This window comes from Dipodomys merriami, unplaced genomic scaffold (genome assembly GCF_024711535.1).
Source record: "Dipodomys merriami isolate MVZ:Mamm:240054 unplaced genomic scaffold, mDipMer1.0.p SCAF_931, whole genome shotgun sequence".
NCBI lineage: Eukaryota > Metazoa > Chordata > Mammalia > Rodentia > Heteromyidae > Dipodomys > Dipodomys merriami.
In genome coordinates this window covers 250155-278025 of record NW_027206548.1, presented here as the reverse complement: position 1 = coordinate 278025, position 27871 = coordinate 250155, and the positions used below count along the sequence as shown (strand labels likewise).

The 27871-nt window shown below is 39.8% G+C and overlaps 1 long non-coding RNA gene and 1 other non-coding gene across 2 annotated transcripts in view; both read right to left on the bottom strand.

The window, feature by feature from the left end:
- The window catches only part of LOC138821729 (uncharacterized), a 100808-nt gene that overhangs the window by 26719 nt on the left and 46218 nt on the right, over positions 1–27871 (bottom strand). The window lies entirely within an intron of this gene.
- LOC138821730 (U6 spliceosomal RNA) lies at positions 1296–1402 on the bottom strand. Its single transcript, XR_011370200.1, has one exon. It is a non-coding gene; the product is annotated as a U6 spliceosomal RNA (small nuclear RNA).

The window sequence follows — 27871 nt, the reverse complement described above, 5'->3', positions numbered from 1 at the left end:
CCTTTTCTTCTTGTCTCAGACATAAACTAGTAGTTCATAAACTGACAAATAAATGTAAGGAAGCCAACAAAAAAAATCAGTTCCTCTCATCTGATGATGCCTCTACAACAATGAGGAAAGAGTTCATCCTGCTAAGGAACTATGATAGGATATCAAAAAGAGAATTCATTCTTCTAGGTCTTCCCTATTTTTTCAATGTAACTTAAATGATGTAAAACACAATATACCGCTCATCAGTTTTGCACATTTTTATATGGACTTCACCTCAGTCTACAACATTCCTTCATTATTCTGTTCCTGATATTTTTACACTACCAAGACATAAGAACATTTTCATACAATTTTTATTATAAAAAAACTGTACAGAGGTGTCACATTTATGGGAGCAAATAATGAGTACATTTCTTAACAAGCATTGTTCCCTCTTCCCACCATCCCTTCCCTCCCACCTCCACAAATACGCTCCCCTCCCCCCTCCCCCTGACTAAATTGTAAAGTTCATTTTTCAACAGAGTGTCTTGTGCATCTCATTGTTACAATGAGTTAACCTGTATCCCTATTTAACCATTTTGTATTTCCCTTCCCCTCACCAAATTAGAGAAACATATACACAGGATGTAGGTGTACCAACTTCAAATACAATGAAAACAGGGGTTATAGCGTGGGGGAGGAACATATACAGAAAGAAAAAAAAATCACATTGCACATCATAAGTACGTTAGAAACAATAACAAGAAAGAAAAAACATACTTGTGTCCCTGTCTTAGGGTTCATTTCCCTTAATATCATCTTATCTGCTCATATGCACATAGCTTTTGACTTATTCTGCTTATCTCAGACATATATTAGTTATTGAAAATAAGGGAAACCACGGGACCTATGTTTCTTTGGACTTGGCTTACTTCACTTAATAACTTTTTTTCCAAGACTTTCCAATTCCTAACAAATTGGGTGATACTATTCTTTCTGATGGAGGCATAGCATTCCATTGTTTATATACACCCACATTTTCTTGATCCATTCATCTACTGAGGGGCATCAGGGTTGGCTCTATATCAGCTATTGTAAATAATGCTGCAGTAAACATAGCTGTGCTGGTAGTTTTAGTATGGTCTTGTTTGTGATCATTCGGGTAAATGCCCATAAGTGGGATTGCTGGGTCATAGGAAAGCTTCATATGGAGTCTTTTGAAGAGCCTCCATACTGCTTTCCAAAGTGGTTGAACAAGTTTACACACCCACCAAGAATGCACTAGAGTTCCCTGTGGCCAGATACTCTCCAGCATCTGTTGTTGCAAAAATATGGAACATTTCACTAATTTGCATGTCAACCTTGCTCAGGGGCCATGCTAATCTTCTCTGTATTGTTCCAATTTTAGCGTATTTGCTGCCTAATTGAGCACAGAACATTTTTTATATATAAAGTGTAATTGATTTTCTTAAACTAGACAATTCAAAAAAAAGTAAGTTCAAAAGAATTCTTGTGAAATTTTAGAAGCATGTATTTCTTTTTTTTTTTTTGTTAGCAATACAACAAACTGTTAGTACCATGCATTTCTTACATAAGCACACATTTAAGAATAAAGTCAAGACTGGCATGTCAAAAACAAAATAATTCCAGATATTTGTTGTTCAAGAGATGTGTAGGAGGAGGAATTCAATTGTTCTATACAAGGCACCTGTCATAATGAACACTGCAGCAAGTGTTAAGGTTGTTAAAAGTTTTAAATTTTAAATGTATTTAATTTTGGGAATTTGCATATATATGCCAAAATTAGGACTGTTTGGCAGGTGATAAACTTTTCTATAAAGTATTTAAGGTTTATGGTAGCAGACATATGGTACTAATTATGTACATTTCAGAGTTTATAGAAACATTACCAATAAGAAGTTGCAAAGTCTTTGCGTAAAGAAGCAGAGTGAAGAGTTAAGACTTTGTTAACTAGATAGTTTCTGTTTAATTTTTAGGGCTTCCTTACTTTACATGTTAGTGAGGAACAAATGATGATATAAGCCATATACAAATGATGAGATGAGCCATAAAAAGTAATCTTAGTGGGTAATTTTAAAGACTACTCATAGCCTATAAAACTCTTTTTAAGGGGCTGGGAAGGTGGCTCAGTGGTAAAGCGCTTGCCTTGCATGCTTGAGACCCTGGGTTCGATTCCTCAACACCCATAAACAAAAAACAAGCTGGAAGTGGTGATGTGGCTCAAGTGGTAGAGTGCTAGCCGTGAGCTGAAGAGCTGAGGGGCAGCGCCCAGGCTCAGACTCCAGGGCCACGACCAGACCCAAAATAAAAACCAAAACAAAATCCTCTTTTTAAACATCATAATCTTAGCCAGTTTTAAATGTACAGGAATATGAGAAAGTAGTAAAATCTAATATGTAGAACACTGGTAATTGTTTGTTTTTTTATTTGATTAATCATTAATATTTAATTGTCCATTTTCTTTATTTGTTGCATTGTTTTCCTTTTTGTAATATAATACAACTTTTTATAAGTCGTCCTCAGGAGGTACTTTGAGAAGCTTACTGGGATGGCCAAAGCATTTTTTATAGGTGCATGTGAGTTTACAAAGAAGAAAATTAAGAACAAATTATTTATTAAAAAAATTATCAAGTACAGTCTGAATTAGGAGGGATGATAAAGGTCCACACCCAAAATCTTAGCCTTCGTCTGAAGCGGCGGTATTACAGAGTTGAGACCACAAAAGTGAGAGACTGTTTTTGTGTTTTTTGTTTTTGTCAGTCTTGAGGCTTGAACTCTGGGCCAGAGCGCTGTCCCTGCACTCTTCAGCTCAAGGCTGGCACGCTATCCCTTGAGCCACAGCACCACTTCTGGTTTTCTAGTGGTTTATTAGAGATAAGATTCTCACGGACTTTCCTGCCTGGGCTGGCTTTCAACCGGGATCCTCAGAACTCAGCCTCCTGCATAGCTACGGTTACAGTCCTGAGCCACCGGCACCCAGCAGTGTTTTGTTGATTTTTATTTTGTTGGTCATGGGGCTTGAACTCTGGGTCCTGGGTGCTGTCCCTCAGCTCAAGGCTAGCGGTACCATTTGAGCCTTCGTCTTTTTCTACTTCTGTAGTGCTGAGGAATCAAACCCAGGGCCCCATGCATGCAAGGCAAGCACTCTCCCATTGAGCCACCTTCCCAGCTCCAGAAAGACTGTGCTTTAAAAAATCATCTAAACAATATTTGCTTTCTGCTTTGGGTTATATAATGAAATATATGAATATCTTTTTATATTTTTGTGAATTGTCATACTTCTAAATTTATGCTAACTTGAGCCACTTTATCCTTTTCAAAGTCATGAAATATCTCTGAGAGTGTTCTTCTGGGAAGATTATATTTGCACTTATAATTTCTTCTGAGTCATTTTTATTTTTTTATTGTGAAAAAACTGTACAGAGGGATTACAATTACATGGGCAAGATAATGAGTATATTTCTTATCAAGCATTGTAGCCTCCTCCTATATTTCCCCTTCCCATCCATTCCAAGCCTCCCCCCCACCCAATCCTCCCCCCACCCCCTACCAAAGTTGCAAAGTTCGTTTTCGACATGACAACTTGTACTTCTCATTGTTGCAACGGGTCCACCTGTATCCTTATTTAAACGACTTGTTTTTCCCCTTCCCTTCCACAAATTATAACAACATCAAATACAGTGAAAGCAGGGGTTATAATGTGGGAGAGAGACATACAAAGCAACAAGGAAATAATCATATAAATGCGTTAGAAACAAATGAATGAAAGAAAAAAAAACATTTAAATACGTATCTTAGGGTTCATTTTCCTAACATCACCTTTTCTGACCTTTTCTGCTTGACTCATACATATACTAACTATTGCAAATGAGGGAAACCATGGGACCTATGTTTCTTTGGGCTTGGCTTACTTCACTTAATATAATTTTTTCGAAGTCTTTCCAGGCCCATATCAAGCATTGAAATAGAAACAGCAATAAGAGACCTTCCATCTAAGAAAAGTCCAGGACCAGATGGTTTTGCAGCGGAATTCTACAAGGCCATCAAAGCAGAGCTCACACCAATACTCCTCCAACTCTTCAATGAAATTGAAAGGGAAAGTTCACTACTGAACACATTCTATGAAGCCATCATAATCCTCATCCTAAAACCAGGCAGGGAATCATCATTTTTATTTTTTATCAAAATCATTTTATATGTTATATTGATGGGTTATCATACATCAGATACCTTCAAATGTACATGAAGAGTCTAAAGATAGCAGTATGAATATTCTCATACAGCTCTTGTTTATCTGTTATGTACTTTCAGTATTATTGTACTTCTCTCTTTCACCCTTTTTCATTCATGGTCTTTCTCTTTCAGGCTCCATGTCTGCTACTTAGAATTTCAGCTGGTCTATTATCCTTCAGGATCCACTGGTTTTGTGGGAACATGATAGGGACCAACAGTTTCCCTTGCAGTTTTTAACAATTATAAGATTGGCGTGATATTATTCTTTGCCATTCTAAATGGCAAAACAACAGATCTAGGAATTCCTTTTCACTTTTCTTCTGTTATAAATTTTATCTCATAGGAATCATTGGGATAGGTAAGATATTTTGACTTGAGACCTAAAAGTTCTTTTTCTTTTACAAAAAACCTTTGTCTTTGATTATCAGTAAGTAACTACATGTAATGAAAACAAAACTATCCTATTGTAAGCAGACCGAAGTTGTTCACGGGGATGAAAAACAAGGTAATGGGGCAAGTGAGAACAAAGGATACCCATCATAGAGCACAGCTCCTCAGAGCAGTTTAACATGTACACTTTGTGAGAATGACAATGTGCTGGGAACTATTGATTAAATCACTGAACACTGATTTATATATATGTACATGTATTTGCATATGTATATTTATTTATATATGCATATATGTATGTATATGCCCTTATATATGTACACATGTATGTTACTATACACACAAATTCACACATACATATACACATGTATACATGCACACATGGAGAAAGACACATATTTACAGCCAACACAAGTTTCACTATGTTGACTATGCCTTAGATGGAATGCTTGGAACAAAATATGTTGAAAATGTATTTGTCTCCATGAGTTCTTTTACCACTCCTCTTATCTCTTACAACTGGTAGGTTTTGACAGATTCGACTTGCAAAATGCAGTACAAGTCACTTAGGAATCTCAGTAAGTAAAGAATATATGGTGTCTCCCAGCTCCCTACAGAATGCTTGCTCTTATAGACACTCTTAACAACCAAAGTAGCAGGAAAATATCCTTGTAAAGAATAAAGTTATACATCTCATTGTTGCAATAGGTCCACCTATATCCCTAGTTAAATGATTTTTTTCCCTTCCCCTCCACAAATTATACCTACATCAATACAGTGAAAGCAGGGGTTATACCGTGGGGGAGGAACATACAAAGCAACATAGAAATCATCTTATAAAAATGTTAAAAACAATTTCATGAAAGGCAAAAAAACATTTGAATACTTATCTTGGGCTTCATTCCCCTAACATCAAGTTATCTGACCTTTTCTGCTTGACTCAGACATATACTAGTTATTGCAAATAAGGAAAACCATGAGACCTATGTTTCTTTGGGCCTGGCTTACTTCACTTAATATAATTTTTTCCAAGTCTTACCATTTCCTAACAAATGGGGCAATGTCATCTTTTCTGATGGAGGCATAGAATTCCATTGTGTATATATACATTTTCTTGATCCATTAATCTATTGAGTGGCGTCTGGGTTGGTTCCATATCTTAGCTGTAGTAAATAGGGGTGCAATAAACATAGTCGTGCTGGTAGCTTTAGTATGGTCTTGTTTGTGATCATGTGGGTAAATGCTCAAAGTCAGATTTCTGGGTCATAGGGGAGCTCTATGTGGAGTCTTTTGAGGAACCTCCATACTGCTTTCCAAAGTGGTTGAACAAGTTTACACTCCCACCAACAATGTAGAAAGCTTCACTTCTGTCCACATCCCCTCCAGCATCTGTTGTTATTAGAGTTCTTTATTATAACCATTCTAACTGGGGTGAGGTGGAATTTCAATGTTGTTTTCTCGAAAAACGAACTTTACAACTTTGGTGGGTGGGGGGATGACCGGGTGTAGGGGGAAGATGGGAAAAGATGGGAAGAGGAAAGAAAGAGTAGCCAACAATGCTTGATAAGAAATGTACTCGTTATGTTGCCCATGTAATTGTAACTCCTCTGTACAGTGTTCTCACAATAAAAAAAATAAAGTTATAAGGCGCTAAATAGCATCCTTCCTTGAGCTCTTTTCCAAAAGACAGCATCAATTCCTAAGCAGATGAGTGAGTCCTCAGAAGACTGGACCTCAGACCAACATTTAACCAACCCATGTGAAAAGTCCTATGAGAGAAATGCTGACTGAGGTCTGGCTGATTTCCTGGCCAAGAAAATAAGAAAAGAAGAAAGTATTTTTAATGTATTAAAGTTTGAGAATAATTTGTAAACTGTCAATAATTGTGTAGAAAACAACTATACCAACTGACAAAAAATGATGTGCTCTTGGACTTGGTGAGTGATTTTACATGTGTCTACACAAGTAGAATCAGCATAAATCAAGCCAGTATTTCTTCATTTAAGATATGAGGAAAAGATACAGGTTGACCCATTGTAACAATGAGATGTACAAGACACTATCAAAGAGGGGGTGGAGGGATGAGTTGGGGAGGTGTGAAGAGAAGGGATGGTAGGGGCAAAACAAAGGGGAGGGTGCTCAATAAGATATATACTCATGCTGGGCGCAGGTGGCTCAGGCCTCTAATCCTAGCTACTCAGGATGCTGAGATCTGAGGATCTCGATTTAAAGCCAGACCGGGAAGGAATTCCAAGAAATTCTGGCTTTTTTCTTTTTGCTTATGTGGTGCTGAGGAATCGAACCCAGGGCCTCATGCATGCAAGGCAAGCACTCTACCACTGAGCCACCTTCCCAGCCCCTGAGAAATTCTTATCTCCAATAAACCACCCAAAGACAGGAAGTGGCACTGTAGGTCAAGTGGTAGAGTGCTAGCCTTGAGCTGAAGAGCTGAGGACAGCGTTCAGGCCCAGAGTTCAAGCCTCATGAACGACAATAGAGAAAAAAAATGAAATGTACTCATTACCTTACTTATGTAACTGTATCCCCTCCATACAGTATTTTTACAATAAAAATATATATTAAAAAGATACAATGAAAACTTCTGTACTTATAGGAAGTTGTATTTGTCACTTAATATCAGTAAGGTATTGGTTTTAGGACCACAGGCATATTAAACTTTGGATACTCTAATTCTCTACGTGAACACAGTATATTATTTACATTAGAATCTGCCCACAAACTAGTGCAGAGTAATTGCTATGAAAATTTTTACTACATTCTATGTTTGTAATGAAAAATAAAAGTATATGCACTATCAACAGATACAATTTTTTCAGATAATTTTTGTCCACATTTTGTGGATGGAATTGGGAGAGCAATTTTGAAAAGCACAAATTTCATCACCAAGACCGGTCTGCAAAACAAGGAGCTAATACAGCATCACTGAATAGTATGGAACGCCAAGGAGAAGTACTTGAATTGAGACAGTATCAGAAAGTGTAAGCACACAAGGACTTTTTAGAAATGCAGCTGCTAGATTTCTCATGGAGAGCTTTCATAACACTTTGTGAAACACAAGTCAGAACCTTACTGAAGTGTAGATAGTTTTCCCTCAAATTTCTCTCATGCTCGGTCATTATCAATCAACATATAGCTAATCATGAATAATCCTCTAATAACAAAATATTGATGGAGTATTTATATTCAGAAAACCTGGGAAGGCTAACTTTTTTCAATTAGGACAGTTGTATTCTATGATCCAGCAGAGAGGAAACTAGGTAAGCATCCATTTACAGTCTTCTGAATAATTCTGCTTCTGACAACATCAGTTATTTATCCATACCTGTGCCGGAGTGAGAGGCTTTTAAAAGACTTTAATGATTTTAAATTTAAATTTAAATGTGGAATGAAATTAGTTCCAATAGTGCATTACATTAAGATATTTAGAAACAACTGAGAAACCTAGAGATCTATAAGATTTTTTTGGAAGTGAATGGATATTGGAATTTGGTTCTTTATATTTTAAGCAATTTGCAAAAAGAATTGGCAAATAAAATTTACATTTGCAGCAGACTTGACACTTATTAAATTTTGTATTGAAAAGAGCGCAGCCTCAACAATATATTAATGCTATCCTCTTATTTATCTTTAAAGGTTTATGCTTCTGGTCTCTTAATATTAAAACAAAACTTTTTTTTTAATCTTTAGCTAGTAGTCCAAAAGGGTTTTGCTTCATCATGTCAGTGTTGAATAGAATGTATTTATGTATGTACGTATGTTGAATAGAGTGTATGTACATTTCAATGTACAATACATCTGGATCATTGTCAAACTTTCCACTTTTCTTCCTTCCCTTACGCCAACCCAACCTGTTTTCTACTTATATTCTCACATATATACTGAAGTATGCCCTGACAGGGACTCGAGCTGGTACAGCTTCTTTCCTGGCTTTGTCTTTGTTTTAGGGATTTTAGAGAAAAAAAACCCTCTAAACAAGGTTAACTCGACCTTGGCTCCAACCAGCCCATTTCTTGCAATGGAAAGAATGCCTCTATGCTCCTCTCCCCTTAACAACCTTACCCACCTTGATTGTTCAGTTAAGGACTGACCCATAAAACAGATAGGTTGTAATCTGGCTCCAGCTGGTGACACCACATGCTTTATGATAAACCCTGCCTTTTGCACATGCTTACAGTAAACTCCACCTATTAGCCAACTGTGTGTGGTCTGGTATGGCCGTACAATCCTTTGTGTGTGTTACGATCCCATTGGTCACCTGCACGTGACAAGGCTTGACCTCATGGATTTTGTCTTTAAAAACCAAAGAATGGGGGCCGCTCCAGGTTGTAGTATCAGCTTCCGAGCCTGTGCTGAGGCCCTGGCTGGTCAGTGTAGGAACCTCAATAAAGTTGATTCCTTATAAACATCTTTGTTGCAGTGGAATCTGTCACTCCAGAAGATTAGGTTGGCTTGCCAGCCCTGAGTAGGGGGTCTTCCTACTACATTTAATGAGGGCTTGTCCAGGATAGAGCTCTTAGCCACTCCAACCTGAGGGGGATTGAAGTCCCTGGCTGGTAGGACAGTGTGTGAGCACTTGGCTGTTGGAGAGAAGTTCCGAGAAAAGCCTCAAGGTAAGCGGGGTCGACCTAGGTAGAGAAGGCGCCAGAGTGAGGCCAAAAGTAGGGTGAGGCTGGACGCAGCAGAGTCCCCTATGGCTGAGGAGGTCCAGGGACGCCTCAACCCCTCAATTCTACCTGTCCTAGCAGTCCTAGTTGGACGGGAGATTGCTTAAATATTTGTCAATTATGAAACTGCCACTGACCACCTGCAAGTGGCCCCAGTTAGATCTCAGCCTCAGGCCTTGCTCAGGGGGTCTGAGCATAGGGGAGAACCTGTCAGTCTTAGGGACCACTGCTAAGGACATTTTTTCCTTGCCTGAAGATGACTGGGAATTCTTCTCCACCTTGGAATGCCCCTAGGTCAACTTTTGCAAGAATCTAAAAGAAAAATCCTCCAGAGGTGAGTGGAGGGGGGTGGGGTTAGAGTCCTCTTTTTAGTGAATGGTGGTGAGATGTTGTCCCATTCACTGAGAATTGATTTTGTTTTTGTGGCCACTTGTCTGTCTTGTTTACTTCAGTGTGTTTTCTGTTCTATGTTTTCTGAGGTAGGGAAGTTCTGGGTGAGCATGGCAGGCTCATTCAGCAGACTCTGCATTCAGCTTGCTGAGTGAGAACAGGGCAGAATTCTGGTAGGGATGTACTGGGGACCCGTTAGTCCCCAACTCAGCCTTTGGTTGTTGTCTACTTTTGTTTTAAAATTGGGACCAGTTTTAAGTGTGGATCCTTCGTTTTTGTGTTTATTTGTGTTTTTGTTATTATTTGAAGAAGAATGGCCAATAGACACATGGAGAAATGCTCTAGCCATAAAAGAAATGCAAATCAAAATAACATTGAGATACCACCTCACCCCAGTTAGAATGGCTATAATCAAGAACTCTAATAACAACTGATGCTGGAGGAGATGTGGCCAAAAGGGAACCCTACTGTATTGTTGGTGGGAGTATAAACTTGTTCAATCACTTTGGAAAATTGTATGGAGTTTCCTCAAAAGACTGCACATAGATCTCCCCTATGACCCAGAAATCCCACTTTTGGGCATTTTCCCAAATGAACACAAACAACACCATACTAAATCTACCAGCACTACTGTTTATTACAGCATTATTTACCATGGCTAAGATATGGAACCAACCCAGATGCCCCTCAGTAGATAAATGGATCAAGAAAATGTGATACACACACACACAATACACATATATGTATATATATATATATATATATATATATATATATATATATACATATGTAATGGAATTCTATACCTCCATCAGAAAGAATGGCATTGCCCCATTTTTTAGGAAATGGAAAGACAAAAAAATATAATAAGTGAAGTATGCCAGACCCAAAGAAACATAGGCCTTACGGTTTCCCTAGTTATTTGCAATAACTAGTATATGTCTGGGACACGTAGAAAAGGTCAAAAGCTATATACATATTACCAGTTAAGATGACATTAAGCAAAATGAACCCCAAGATAGGGACATAAGTAATGTTTTTCTTTCTTTCTATTTTTTTCTAATATCTTTATAAGGTACCTTGTGATGTTTTTTGTTGCTTTGTATGTCCATTCCCCACTGTAGAACCCCTGTTTTCACTGTGTTTAATGCTGGTATAATTTCAGAATGGGAAGGGAAAAAACAAAATGTTTAAATAGGAATATAGGTTGACCCATTGCAACAATTAGATGTAGAAGACACTATGTTGAAATATGAACTTTACAATTTCAGCAGGGGGGTTGTGGGGTGAGATGGAGGGGAGTTGGACGAGGAGTCGTGAGTGTAGTTGTTGAAGTAGGAGGGAAAGATGGTAGGGGGAAAAAAGGAGGAGGCAACAATTATTGATAAGAAATGTACTCATTACCTTGCTCATGTAACTGTAACCCCTTTGTACAGTATTTTCACAATAAAACTTATTAAAATAATAAAAAAAGAACGGCTTTTGCAGAACTCTGCCAGGTGTTTCAATAAATCATCATTCCTCAGTTGACTGGGGACTGATGATAAACTGACTCTGGGCTCTTCTCCTTGTGATTCTCTCTTCTATTCATCTTTTCTCTCTTTTCCTCTGCTGAAGTAGCACGTGACATTCTATGTTTCATCTTTTGATTTCTGTCCTTATAAAATGATAAACATTGGATTATGCTACACCCCAATGGGCAGTATAAATCCTGGCTGTAGCTCATAAATTTGTAGTGGAGACAGACACACCAGCCAATTACACTAATGCAATGTGAGGTTTTTGTTTATTCTTGCCAAATTTTGATGTTTCTGTTTATTAAATCTTTTTCAGGTATTTAGTTGATTCTGGTATAGGTCTATTGGATTAGAAAGATATGGACCTTGCAGTTCTGAATGGTACACAGGTAGTCACAGGCCTGTGAGGGTGTTGTTCAATGTGCCTTTACACAGGGAGCTGTGTGCTAACATTCATGGACTAGGAGAGAGTGCACTTCATGTGAGAAGCATCTTGTGGACAGAAGACTCACAGCACAAGAGTGAAAGTCACTCTGGAGAGTCCATGTGCAGGTAAATTATTAGAGAACCATGGAGAAACAAGAAACCACAGCTTAGGGCTGGGAATTTGCTTTCCCAGACCCTATTCTGTGATTAATAAATGAGTCAAAGCAATTCTCACACAAGTAAGTGAAATATTTGCATAAAATTTCCAGCCAGAAGAAAGCCACAAATAACATCAAACCAAATGTGCACAAAAAATGTCCAGACAAATTGCAAGTCAAAAACTTCTTCAGCAGGTTGCAGGGCTCACATCTATAATCCTAGCTACTCAAGGGACTGAGATCTGTGGATCTTAGTTCAAAATCAACACAAGCAGGATAGTTGGTAAGACTCTTATCTCCAATAAACTACTCAGAAAAAAAAGCAGAAGTGGCACTTTGGCTTAAGTGGTAGAGTGCTAATCTTGAACAAAAAGAGCTCGGGAACAGTACCCAGACCCAGAGCTCAAGCCCCATGCCTTACAAAAAACAGAAAAGAAAAAATCCCCACAACTATTCCATTGAATTTCTCATTGAGGTGAGACACTGGAACAATGAAATACTTCGAGATTTAAACAAAGGCATGCACCTTCCAGGAGAAATGGGGATTGAACACCTACTTACCAAATGTGAGACTTGCCAGATACCATTACGAAAAATTGTGTCAAGACTTGTAAATAAATGGGCAAATACAGAATGTAAGCAAGCAGGGGAGCACAGGGGAACATGAAGATCCTGAAGCTTGCACAAAGTGAGGAATTTATACTTGTTTGCTTCCTGTCACTCTGGTGTCAGCAAGTGACAGAGGTCAGTCCATGCTGACAGAGTTGTGACTCCAGGCTTAGATCCTTCTCCAGAAAACTTTTCTTTTTGTGGGGCTTGAACTCTGGGCCTGAACACTGTCCTTCAGCTCTTCAGCTCAAGGCACAAAAACATGTACAAGAGAAGAAAGTTAGGAAGTTAGGAAGTTGGAAAGAGGGAAGGAAAACTCTCAAAAGAAGATCAATCACCTAAACAAAGGAGGAGGCTGCAATGCTTGGTAAAAAATGTATGCATTATCCTGCCCATGTAATTGTAGCCCCTCTGTACAGTATGTTCTCAAATAAAATAAAATTAAATTAAAAAAAAAAAGAAGATCAATCATACAGTACCTTAGAATGCTCATACAAAATAATTGCGGCAGAAGTGGGGAAGATCGCGACGGGGCAGTAGGGAAACGCCACAGCTCTCTCCAACCAAAAAGAGAGTTCAAGTTCCAACGCTTAATCTCCCCAAGAGACCGACAACAACAAAAAGATGAACACTCAGAGAAAAACCAGAGGTGGAGAATAACAAAAAAAGAAAGAGATGAAAAGAAGAATTTCAGAACAGAGAAAAGCAAAGACCCCTCCCCAAACCTTTACTGGCCGCGCGGCAGTGTGCCAAGCCGCCGGCCAGCCTGCCCGGCGGGGGCTGCCGGAGCCCGAGACACACAGGGGGCCACTTTCAGATCACCAGGTACCGGTTTGCAGAACAGCGGATCGCCAGGAACAGAGAGTCTCCGGGAGTCTCCACGAGGATCCCACCCCCACCCCTCACTCTCCACCGGAGCAGAGAGGCTCCATCCCACCAAAGCCGCTCGGCACCAGCAGCGCCACAAAGGGACCTGTCGGCAGACCACCTGCCCGATCGCGATCGCAACGACCTGGCGGGGCCGCCCGGGCCCCAGAGGCACCGCGAAGAAGCTGCCTGAGCATGGACACTTTTGACCCGACAGCTTCGACAGAGGCAGAGACAGAAAAGAATCACACAGAGCCACCACCACCCAACCCAGCCCGCAACCACCCCAACTGAACTCGGATTGCAACAAGAACTCACACAGAAACAACCAGCTCCAGGGTGAGTATCCCACAGGGGAAGTGTATCCCTCAAGGGAGACCAGAGCTGGAGCGAATCCCCAGACCCTGACCTAGACTCCCTACCCCAACACCCAGACCACAGGACCCACTAAAACTGGGAACTATTTGAGAGCTCCACCAGCCCATGGAGCACACTCAGCTGGCCAGGCTAGAGCAAGAGTGCCCTGGAAGGGAGCTTAAATGCCCAAGCCAGGAACAGGGCCCCTGGGTCAAGACTACCAACAGTAGAAGAAATTTGAACTGTGTCCCCCAGGCTGTATAACCTAGGTGGTATACACATCAGCACAGGCCTAACAAGTGCGCTCCAGGCTGCATAACCTAGGTGGTCTACACATCAGCACAGGCCTAATGAGCGTGCTCCAGGCTGGGGCCGGAACCAGGCCCCGGGATCCGGTGCCTGAACAACACGACCAACTCCTACCAACTGAAGTAAAAAGCTGAGCATATGCCTCAACAGAGGGGAGAAAACCAGGAAACAACACTCCCCGGGAAGCACGCCTGTGACAACAAAAGACCTTGAGGCCCAGGACAAGAGAAGCCCAAACCCCACCAAAACTCCACCCATATATCCTAGACTGGGAATTGGGCAACACAGGCTGCCAGCACCTGATAGTAAGCAGGAGGTCAGACTGTTAAGGTGGTTCAGCAATAGAGTGATAGTCTTGGATGTATGAGGCCCTGGATCTGATTCCTCAGCATCACAAAAGCAAAAAGGGTCAGAAGTGGTGCTGTGGCTCAAATGGGAGGGTGCCAGCCTTGAGCTGAAGAGCTGAGGGACAGCACCCAAACCTAGAGTTCAAGCCCACAACCAGCCCAAAACAAACAAACAAAAATGCATCAGGAGCCCATAGCAGACTCCAGTATTTGGGAGAGTGCATCTAGAGCATCTGTTCTTCACAAGAGCACCCGTAGGAGCAAACACAAGCAGTCTAGGCTGCTCAACCCTTCCAAAGGCGGGAACTGCCAGCAATCTACAGCGGAGAGCTGAGAATCCTAAGTAAGTCAGAATAGCAGCTGGAAATAGGCTCCCAACAGAACCCAGATCAGGCACAGACTCTCTCTACCAATACAGAATCAGCAACCAAGCAAAGACAGACACACCAAAACAAAATTGAAGAGCAGTCTCCTGAACCTCCATGCGAAAATCACAGAGAAATATCACAAGGTTTACCACCACCCAGGACAGCAAGCTAACCTCAAAAGCCAGCAGCCACGCAGGGGAGAGCCCCAGTGGGAGCAAAGCATGAATGGAAGACAAAAGCTACATCCAAGGGTTGCTGGAGGCAATGACTCAAGAAATAAAGCGAGAAATTGATCAGAAATTGAAAGAGCACATGGATGAACTAACAAAAGAGATACAGGGTATCAAACAAGAGATGCATGCAAAAATAGAAGCTGCACAAACCTCAGTAAGAAGTGAGATAAACGCCAAATTAGAGGTAATGCATACCTCATTGATAGGTGAGATCAGTACTCTGAGAACCAACATTGAATCCATAAAGGGATCCATTTCCTCCATGCAAACCACAATAGAATGAACAGAGTGAATGAAATGGAAGGTAGAGTGTCAGATACAGAAGACAGAATACACCAAATAGACCAAAGAGTGACAGATATGGCAAAATCACTCAAATTAAACCAAAGGGAAATTCAAGAGCAAGCAGATAATGCTAAAAAATTTAACCTTCGCATAATCAGAGTGGACAAAGGTGAGGAATCCCAGAGCAAGGGAATGCAACACCTATTTAACAAGATAATCAATGAAAATTTTCCCCACCTCAAAAACGACCATCTTAACTACATCACAAAAACTTATCGAACACCCAACAAGCAAGACCCCAGGAGAAACACTTCTAGACACATTATAGTAAAAATGATAGATCTGAATAATAAGGAAACAATCCTGCATGCAGCAAAAATGAAGAAGGAACTATACTACAACGGGAAAAAAAATTAGAATCACTGCAGATCTCTCCACACAATGAATGCAAGAAAAGCCTGGGAAAGCACCATACGAGCCCTGAGAGCCAATAACTGCCAACCCAGACTAATATACCCGGCAAAGCTAGCATTCACATTCGATGGAGAACTGAAAATTTTAATAGCAAAGAAAAACTAAATGAATACATAAACATTAAGCCAGCATTACAAAGAATTCTAAGAGGGGGGACACAACCTGAAGAAAGCAACCAGGAACTGGGGCCTGCCCCAAACAGGCGTTACTCAAAGTCTAACGGAGCAAGCACAGGAGGAAAGGAAAGAAGAAAAACTTAGGAAAACGGAATGGCAGGGACAACAATGCATCTCTCTATACTTTCTCTTAATATAAATGGGCTGAATTCGCCAATTAAAAGAAAACGAACTGAGGACTGGATCAGAAAACAAGACCCATCCATCTGTTGCCTTCAGGAGACCCACCTCTCAGCCAAACATACAAACTCAGAGTGAAAGTGTGGAAAAGGATCTACCAATCAAATGCCCCCAGTAAGAAAGCAGGTGTAGCTATCCTGATATCTGACAAAATAAACTTTTCATTAAAATCAGTACAGAAAGACAAGGACGGACACTACATATTAATAAAGGGAACAATCCAAGAGGAGGATATAACCATCATCACCTTATATGCCCCAAATATTGGTGCACCCAGATATGTCAAAAAAATGCTCTCAAACTTACAGAATAAAATAGATCCCAATACGATAATACTAGGAGACTTTAACACACCACTCTCACCAAAGGACAGGTCTACCAACCAGAGGATTGGCAAAGAAGCTACCGAATTAAGAGAGGCCATACTCCAAGTGGAATTAACTGACATCTACCGAGTATTTCACCCTAAAACAACACAGTAAACATTCTTTTCAGCAGCTCACGGAACTTTCTCCAAAATAGACCATATCATAGTTCATGCAAGGAACTTAAGCAAATACAAAGGGATCGACATAATCCCCTGTATCCTATCTGACCACAGTGGAATCAAACTAGCTCTCAATAACAAAGCATACCACAGAAATTTCTCTAATACATGGAAATTGAACAGCACACTCCTTAACAATGCCTGGATAACAGAAGAGATCAGAGAAGAAATAAAGTATTTCCTACAACTCAATGAAAATGAAAACACCTCACAAAGAAACTTGTGGGACACAGCAAAAGCAGTCCTGAGGGGCAAATTTATTGCCCTCAGTGCCCACATCAAGAGAATGGAGACAGACCAAGTAAATAATCTCATGTTGCAATTAAAACAGCTAGAAAAACAAGAAAAAATGGGACCTAAAGCTACTAGACGAAGCCAGATAACCAAATTAAAAGCAGAGATTAACCAATTAGAAAATCAGAAAACCATAACCAAAATAAACCAAACAAAAAGCTGGTTCTTTCAAAAAATAAACAAAGTTGATGGCCCATTGGCTAGATTAATTTAAAAAAGAAGAGAGGAAACCCATATAAATAGGATTAGGGATGCCACAGGAAACATCACAACACGTACCCAAGATATCCAAACAATTCTAACAGACTACTTTCAAAAGCTATACTCTCTAAAGGAAGAAAATCGGGCGGAAATGGATGCATTTTTAGAGAAATACAAGTTGCCCAAACTGAGCAAAGAAGAAGTTAACCAATTAAATAAGCCAATATCCTATAATGAGATACAGGAAGCTATCAAAAGTCTTCCAACAAAAAAAAGCCCAGGACCAGATGGATTCACAGCAGAATTCTATAAGACTTTTAAAGAAGAACTAATACCCATACTCCTCAAGCTCTTCAGAGAAACAGAGAAGGAGGGAGCTATCCCAAACTCATTCTACGAAGCCAATATCACACTCATCCCCAAACCAGGCAAAGACCCAACCAAAAAGGAGAATTACAGGCCAATCTCCTTGATGAACACAGATGCAAAGATCCTTAACAAGATTCTAGCTAACAGAATCCAGAAACACATAAAAAAATTAATTCACTATGACCAGGTAGGCTTCATCCCAGAGACACAGGGATGGTTTAACATACGTAAGTCAAGAAATGTAATCCAACATATCAACAGAGCCAAGGTCAAGAATCACATGATTATCGCCACAGATGCAGAAAAGGCCTTTGACAAAATTCAACATTCATTCATGCTAAAAGCTCTGGAGAAAATAGGAATAGAAGGAACATTTCTAAAAACAATAAAAGCCATTTATGACAGACCAATAGCCAATATTATACTTAATGGGGAAAAGCTACAACCAATTCTCCTAAAATCAGGAACAAGGCAAGGATGTCCACTGTCTCCACTCCTCTTCAATATAGTCCTAGAACCCTTAGCCAGGGCAATAAGGCAAGAAAAAGACATTAAAGGGATCCGCATAGGGAAAGAGGAAGTTAAACTATCACTTTTTGCAGACAACATGATACTATACCTCCACGATCTCAAAAACTCTATCCCCAAACTCTTAGAAACCAGAAATCACTTCGGCAAAATAGCAGGATACAAAATAAACCCACAAAAATCAGTTGCCTTCTTATACACTGATAATGTACAGGAAGAGAGGGAAATAAAGGGAGCAACCCCATTCACAATAACCTCCCAAAAAATAAAATATTTAGGAATTAACCTAACCAAAGATGTAAAAGAACTATTTAATGAGAACTATAAAAAGTTAAAGAAAGAAATTGCAGAAGACACTAGGAAATGGAAAGACCTCCCATGCTCCTGGATAGGCCGACTTAATATAGTAAAGATGGTAATACTTCCAAAACTAATATACAAATTCAATGCAATTCATATTAAAATCCCAATGACGTACATCACTGAAATACAGAAAACAGTCCAAAAATTCATATGGAACAACAAAAGACCTAGAATAGCCAAAACAATTCTAGGGGATAAAGACAATATGGGAGGGCTATCCATGCCGAACTTCAAACTCTACTACAGAGCTATAATAACAAAGACAGCATGGTACTGGCACAAAAACAGACCCGAAGACCAATGGAACAGAATCGAAGATCCAGAAATAAATCCACAGGCCTACAGCCAGCTGATATTCGACAAAGGAGCCAAAGACATACAATGGAAGAAACACAGCCTCTTCAACCGCTGGTGCTGGGAAAACTGGGCAGCCACATGCAGAAATCTAAAAGTGGACCCCAACCTATCACCATGCACCAACATCAACGCAAAATGTATTAAAGACGTTAACATTAAACCTGAATCTCTGAAAGTACTGCAGGACAGAGTAGGAGAGACACTTGAACTAATAGGCACAGGAAGGAACTTCCTGAACAGAGTCGCAGGGTCACAACAAGTTGGAGAGAGACTCGACAAATGGGACTACCTTAAAATAAAAAGCTTCTGCACAGATAAAGCTGTCGCAACCAAGCTAGAAAGACAACCAACTAATTGGGAAAAAATATTTACCAGCAATATATCAGACAAGGGGTTAACATCCTGTATATACAGGGAACTCAAGAAACTAATCCCTCCCAAACCCAACAAACCAATTACTAAATGGGCAAGGGAACTAAAGAGGGACTTCTCAAATGAAGAAATAAAAATGGCAAAGAAACACATGAGGAAATGTTCATCATCCCTGGTGGTGAAGGAAATGCAAATAAAGACAACCCTGAGATACCACCTTACCCCAGTCAGAATGTCCCACATCCACAAATCAGCCAACGACAAATGCTGGAGGGGATGTGGAGAACGAGGAACGCTATTGCACTGCTGGTGGGAATGTACACTTATACAACCACTTTGGAAAGCAGTCTGGAGGGTCCTTAGAAAGCTAAAGATTGACCTCCCTTATGACCCAGTCATACCACTTCTAGGCATCTACCCTGAACAACAGGAACCAATATACAAGGACACGTGCACCTCCATGTTTATTGCAGCATTGTTCGCAATAGCTAGGATATGGAAACAACCTAGATGCCCCATCACAGATGAATGGATCCAAAAATTGTGGTATCTATACACAATGGAATAATATGCAGCCATTAGAAATGACAAAATAATGGCATTTGCAGGGAAATGGATGGAGCTAGAAGGAATCATGTTGAGTGAGGTAAGCCAAAAATGAAGAGACAAACAGTACATGGTCTCCCTGATAAGTGGATGCTAAATCCAAAATGTTAGGTGATATGACAAAACTAACAGGACTTAAGAAACAAAGAACTCCCACTCATCTGGTTGAACCACTACCAAATATCCCCATGCTGCTGATCACATATATGGTATATAACATGTGAGCACCGTTATATATTACAGACTGTGATAGACAATTTGCTCCAGGAAAGTTAGAATGAACTTGTGACTTTAAATGAGCATCATTATTCCACAATACTGTGAATTTCCGGAAATTATGTAATCACTTAATCACAATCAAAAAAAAAAAAAAAAGAACCTCGGGGAAGGGAGGGAGGGAGGGGATAGTAGGGGGAAAACAATGGAGGGGGTAACAATGTTCAAGAGGAAGTGTACTAATTACCTCACTCATGTAACTGTAACCCTCTGTATAGTATCTTTACAATAAAAAAAATAAAAAAAAAGAAAAAAAATAATTGCAAAAATAGCAGGATACATCACCAAGAGCCGTAAAAAAGTCCTCTCAGTTAATAATTTATTATTCTGTAATTGCACAGATTGTGTTTTCAAATAATCCGCTTTTCAAATATAATGCAGCCACAGAGGGCCATGACTTCATTTTTTAAAGACTAAAACGTCTCATTCCTGTATAATGTCCCATTCATAAATGAGTGGAATCAAAGTCTCTAGTGCCCCTGACGATGAGGCCCTCCCTTGCCAACAACTGGGAAAAATAAATACTACAAAATTCAGTAGGAAGCCACCTTGTTTGGCCAGCTTCACTCTTCCTAGCTCTAAATTTCCCAGGATTTTCCATTTCATGAATCTCGTATTTTCTCCCATAAGCCCAGCCAAGATGGTTACACCTTCTCAATTCTCTTTGCTCACATCCTTATAAAAACAAGTCATTTAAGGATACAGGTGGACCCGTTGCAACAATGAGAAGTACAAGTTTTCATGTTGAAAACGAACTTTATAATTTTGGTGGGAGGGAGGATTGGGTGGGGGGCAGAGGGAGACTGGGAAGGGATGTGAAGGGTAAACAAAGGAGGAGGCTGCAAGGCTTGATAAGAAATGTACTCATTATCTTGCCCATGTAATTGTAACTCCTCTGTACAGTGTGTTCACAATAAAAAAAAAAAAAAGATTTTTAGCATACGTTTCCCTGAAGTATCTACATCATAGGAAATCTATGTGTGTGTTTGTGTGTGTGTGTGTGTGTGTGAGAGAGAGAGAGAGAGAGAGAGAGAGAGAGAGAGAGAGAGAGAGAGAGAGAGAGAGAGAGAGAGAGAGAGAGAGAGAGAGAGAGAGAGAGAGAGAGAGAGAGAGAGAGAGAGAGAGAGAGAGAGAGAGAGAGAGAGAGAGAGAGAGAGAGAGAGAGAGCACCATTCCAGCATTAAAAATCAGTCATAGATCCTGGGTGCCAAAGGCTCATACCTGTACTCCTAGCTAATCAGGAGGCTGAGATGTGAGGGCCACAGTAAGAAGCCAGCCCAGGCAAGCAAGTCCATGAGGCTCTCCAATAAACTACTCAGAGAAGGCCAGAAGTGGCACTATGGATTAGGTGGTAGAATGCTAGCCTTGAACACAAAGAAACTCAGGGACAGTGCCCAGGCCCTGAGTTCAAACCCCACAACTTGCAAAATATGTCATACAAAAGTCAAACAAATTCAGTAGTCATACAAATTCACTGAACACTATGTTGAAAATGAACTATACAATTTGTTGGTGAGATGGGAGAGAAAAACAGAGAAAGTAAGGGAAGGGGAGATATTGTCCAAAAAATGTATCCATTATCTGACTTATACATCTGTAACTTTTCTGTACATCACCATTATAATGATAATTTTAAAAAGGCATAGACCTAAAGATATAGAACTTATGTCTCAGTTAAATAGAATCAATAACTTCTGGCATCAATGAGAACATATAAAATCCATATTACAGTTTCACAAACTGTTTTTTTAATGGGGGAGAGCCAGACTCCTTGTAGAAATGACTAGGTCTAGGGCTGGGACAACACACACACACACACACACACACACACACACACACACACACACACACGATCTTAGCAAAATAATAGAAAACTCCAGGAAGTCAGTGGGACACAGGACCCAATATGCAGACTTGCTACTGACCAATAGACAGAATTTTCTAGTGATAAATAAAAAAGACAGCAATGTCAGGTTATAACCCACAGCATATCCAATACATAGGTAAAAATACAGAGAAATAAGTAATGGAATAGGTAAGTAATGAGGGAGAAAAACATATCTACATATAGAAGAGTCCCTCCTAGCTCTGCACCTTGAGTAGTGGGATTACAGTTATGCCCCACCACGCCAACTCCCTGGGTTCATGATACAATGGATTCTGAAAATAAGTATTGCTGTGACTTTTTTACCCAACACACAAACTCAATCAAATTGTAACAAGAATATTTGATAAATTCTAATTGAGGGCAGTGCTATAAAACCCATGACAAATATGCCTCTGAACTGTCAAAGTTACCAAAAGCAAGGAAAGTCTAGGAGACTGTCAAATAAAGAAAGCACGATGCTGAACATAATGTAGTCACCTAGATGGGTGCTGGAGTGGAAAAGAATCAAAGAAAATGTGAAGAATGGAACTTAGTTAATTAATAAAATAGGTTTTCAGCATTCTGGTTCTTCAGCCAAAGACACAGAAGCATTTTCTAACTAAAAACATTTCAAGATACTGTGATATAAATGACCAAGATGGCATGTGTGTGTGTTTTGTACTAACATCGTTAGGTGAGACAGCCCAAGAGTGCACTGTTAACTTGGAGGGAGATTCAGACACTCACCCTCTTCCAGAAAGCTTCAAAAATTATTTCTCAAGTGATTTGCCTTTGCACTTCTGTGCTTTATTACCTTTTAGTGCAAAGTACCTTTCAAAGTTTGAACATTACATTTCTTAAGAGTTTCTGCACATTGAGATATTTATTTCACCCAAAGTGAGCAAGCTAATTACTCCCTGTTCCAGCAATGCTATGGCTAGTGCAGAAACATTAATGCAGGCAACAATGTGCAGGAGACAGCAGGAAAGATTAACTGACAATCTTCAGTTGGAACAACAAACATGTTTGCATATACATCTATAAATATGCATATATAATGACATGTATGTGAAAACACAGGAATATATAACCAAACCACAATCATGGTGATGCATTCACTCACATGGTATGTATGTGAGCATAATAATAATTTATACACACAAACGCATATAAATACTGACACACAACCATGTATGAACCATGAATGAGCCACACATATACAAATTCATACTCACACACAATGTATACATAGTCCTATGGGTCATGTGTGCATCACTTGTGTCATGTAGGTCTGAAACAGACAAGCCTTGAGGATACTTTGTCAATGTACTAAGCTTGAGTTACTGTATGATTTCACTCACATATGGTAACTAGCATTGAAAAATTCTTAGAAAGTGAAATGGTAACTGTCAAGGGCTGGGGAAAGGGCAGGAGGTATCATTATTTAGTGAATTTTGATTTTCTGTTTAGGGGTAGAGGAGAAGATGGGAAGGGAGGAGAGAGGGAGAAGAAGAAAAAGAAGGGAACAGTAAAGAAAGGGAGCGGAAGGAAGAGAAAGAAAAGGTCAGGGCAGCACAGGGCAGGGGAGGGAAGGGAAGCAGAAAGCCAACATCTGGGAAGTCCACTGGCGCGGATCCCTAGCCTTTCTTCATGGAACATACCAAGTTCCAGACTCCAGAGGAAAGTAAGCTTCCTCATGGCCACATTCTTTGGACATTCAATTAAAAACATGGTGAGCTATGCTACAAGCAAATGACTACTAGGAAGACATAGTTCCCTGGAGAATTGGACAAAGCTCTCCCAAGATCCAGGATCCCAGATTATAGCCAATGCTGAGCCTGCAGTAGGCCTGCTTTGTTAGCTCTTCCTTGCTGGCAGCAGCCTTGCTAAAAGGCTCCACTATTTCTCTGAAGCTCACTTCATACCAGAGAGAGGTGTGATCTATAGATTTGGTCGGCAGAAGGGTAATGCTTGATGCATCCTGTAGAGGTGGGACCTCGATGGACTGTTAACCATCAGTTCACCTGCACACACCTTGCCAATCACAGGTGGCATAAGTACAAAAATATCTACAAGCAAAGGTAATGTTGAAGGGGATAATGCTGTATAACCTGATGAGTATCCCTGCTAGTAATTAATCAGAAATTTATGTTGTAATTAAGGCCCAAACTGACTTGAATAAGCAATCATTACATTATTACATGAAAAATCATTACATTAGACACAATGAAAAACCGCTTCCAGATCATTTGCCTAATTGAGAAATGATTTGCTCTGTGTGTCTATTCCCTATGGATGGCCAATTATCATCCAGTGTGGTGGCTGGTTACACTGAACACAATCCAGGAGTGCCAGGTTTGTGTCTCTGGTGCCGCCTTCATTCCACCTGCCTCATTCAGTCCAGCAGAGGCCTGTAGTGTTCACTGGGTTCCAAGGCAGGCAACATGGAGGGAAATGGTTTCCATTTTGCATAGACCAGGCCTTTCCACTCAGTGAGCAGACAGATGGAAAAGGCCTGCCACTGATTAGGCAGAGAGGAATGGCTATCCCCTAGAGGAAAGAGCATGGTTCTCTTTAGAGATAACAAATAATAAAGAAGGCCAGAAAGAATATGCCTGGGATTAGGAGTAGACAAGAAGGAGCTTTAGGCAGAGTAGCGTGGGTCCCTACAGATCTGAGCCACTCAATTATAATAGGGGCAGAAGAGCAGAGAGAAGTTGGGGCAGGCCTCTTGCCCGCGGTGGAGCACACACTGGGAGAAGATCCCCCAAAACCCAAGGACAGAAGGACACTAGACAGTTTAGGAGGTATCCCTTGCCCTATGGGGTCCCACTGGAACCAACCTCAGCTACCCATGTTCGTCTTAACCTCACCTTTAGCTTGCTCCTTTTGCTCCTTCTGTCTGCTTGGAGGCTCTAGCAGAGCTCTTCAGGGATGTGTCTAACACAACGTGGGCAGCTATTGCTCCTCCCATGCCCCTCCCTGCCTGATCCCATCCATCTTTTCTCCAGCTCCTCCAGGTAACCTATCAGGATCAGGGAGGACAGCAACAAATCCATTTCATTGTTACATGCATGATGCACCATGTGAACTGAGGCAATAGATTTGTATTTTACCCTAGTTAAGTAAATCAAGTGATTTTCAGCTTTTCAATTCCAGACAACTTGAGTAGGTATGTGAGGTTAGGAGATTGTGGGAGAAGCCAGCCTGTAAAGACACAGAATCCACCAAAGCCAGCACCAGGAAATTTTGTACACAAACTTGCAAGAACCTGTGCTAATGTCCAATAAAAATGGCAAAGGAGGGCTTGACCTTTACACAGCATGGTTTCCTGGCAGACAGTTGGCACTGTGCTTCCAAAAGTTCTACATATATATGTATAAAGCGTATATAAAGTATATAAATAAATCTGTATAAAATGTGTATATATTATATATATGTAAAATATATAGTACATCTGAAACATTTTAATATATATTTTATAATATATAACTAGTATAATAAAATATATGTTATATAATATATAAATATATTTTCTACTATTTATTTTTCTAAATTTTTTATTGTAAAAATGCACAGAAGGGTTACAGTTACATGAGTAGGGTACAGAAGGGTTACAGTTACATGAGTAGGGTAATGAGCACTTTTCATAGTAAGCATTGTTACCTCCTCCTTTATTTTCCCCCTACTATTACTTCCCTCCCCGCCTTCCCAACTCATCCAGCCCCCCCACCCTGATCTTGTAATGTTCATTTTCAGTATAGTGTCCTATACATCTCATTGTCACAATGGGTCAGCCTACATCCCCATTTTAAGCGGTTCTGCAATATCCCTTCCCCTCCCCAAATTACAAAAATGTTTATACAAGGTGCAGAACACCAGCATAAAATCCAGTGGAAACAGGGTTTATACCATCGGGGAAGGACGTACAATAGAAACAAAAGAATCACATAGTGCATTGTAAGTACATTAATAACACTTGCAAGAAAGGAAAACAAACCTCTTGACCCTGTCTTAGGGTTCATTTTGCTTAACATTATCTCATGTGGTCTTATGTATATAGCCTTTGATTTTCTCTGCTTGTCCTAGATATGTACTAGTCACTGCAAATAAGGGAAACCTTGGGATGTATATTTCTTTGGGCCTAGCTTACTTCAGTTAATACAATTTTTTTCAAGTCTTTCCATTTCCTAATGAAAGAGGCAATGTTATTCTTTCTGGCTGAGACATAGAATAACATTTTATATAATTATATCTATATATATGTATGTATGTATCTATCTATATCTATCTATGTATGTATCTATCTATCAGATAGATAGATACATACATAGATAGATATAGATCTATCTATATAGATAGATAGATACATACATAGATAGATATAGATAGATAGATCTATATCTATATATAGATAGATATATAGATAGAGATATATCACATTTTTATTGTGAAAATGCCATACAGAGGTGTTACAATTACTTGGGCAAGATAATGAGCACATTTCTTATCAAGCATTGTTGCCTCCTCCTTTGTTTACCCTTCCCATCCCTTCCCATACCCCACCAAACCCCATACCAGATCCTGCCCCCACCCCCGACCAAAATTTTAAAATTCGTTTTTCGACATAATGACTTGTACATCTCATTGTTGCAATGGGTCTACCTGTATCCCTAGTTAAACGATTTATTTTTCCCCTTACCCTCTACAAATTAAACCAACATCAAATACAGTGAAAGCAGGGGTTATACCGTGAGGGAGGTACATACAAAGCAACAAAGAAATCATCTTATAAATATGTTAGAAACAATCACATTAAAAAAACTTTTGAATACTTATTTTGGGGTTCATTTCCCTAATATCAACTTGTCTGACCTTTTCTTATTGACACAGACATATACTAGATATTGCAAATAAGGGAAACAATGGGACCTATGTTTCTTTGGGCCTGGCTTACTTCACTTAATATAATTTTTCCCAAGTCTTTCTATTTCCTAACAAATGGGACAATATCATTCTTTTTTTCTTGATCAATTCATCTACTGAAGGGCATCTGTGTTGGTTCCATATCTATGGTGATTAATGCTGCAATAAACATGGCTGTGCTGGTAGCTTTGGTATGACCTTGTCTTTGATCGTTTGGGTTAATGCCCAAAAGTGGGATTACTGGGTCATAAGGGAGCTGTATGTGGAGTCTTTTGAGGAACCTCCATACTACTTTCCAGAGTGGTTGAACAAGTTTACTCTCCCACCATCAATGCAGTAGGGTTCCCTGTTATTACAAGATTTCTTGATTATAGTCATTCTAGCTGGGGTGGATGGAATCTTAGCGTTGTCTTGATTGGCATTTCTTTAATGGCTAGAAAGGTTGAGTATTTCTTGATGTCTATTGGCCATTCGTATTTCCTCTTCAGAGAAGTCTCTCTTTATGTCTGTAGCCCATTTGTTAATCAGACAGTTGTTTCTTTGAGGATTTGTTGTTGGGGGATTTAGTTTTTTGAGTTCTATGTATATTTCATATATGAGACCCTTGTCCTTTGTATAGCTAGTGAAAATATTCTCCCAGTCCTTGGGCTTTCTGTTGATCTTGCTAGCTATGTCCTTTGCCTTGCAGAAGCTCTGCAGTTTCATACTATCCCATTTGTCCAAACTTTTTTTGATTTGTTGTGCTTCTGGATCTTTATTAAGAAAATTCTGGCCTGTGCCAAGGAACCCTACAGTTTCTCCTATTCCTTCCAGTAATGTTTTCAGGGAGTCTGCTTTTATTTTGATATATTTGATCCATTTTGGAGTTGATTCTGGTGCGGGTGATATATATGGATCTAGTTTTAGTTTTCTATAAGTGTTTAACCAATTTTGCAAGCACCATTTACTGAGAAGGTTATCTTTTTTCCAATATAGTTCTTTAGCTCAATTACTGAAAATTAGGTGGCTATAGGTCTGTGGGATCATTTCTGGGTCTTCAGTCCTATTCCATTGGTCCTCAGGTCGGTTCTTGTGCCAGTACAAGCTGTTTGGATTTCTATGGTAGAGTAGAATTTGAGTAGAGTAGAGTTTGAGTAGAGGAGAGTTTTCTATGGTAGTTGAGTTTGAATT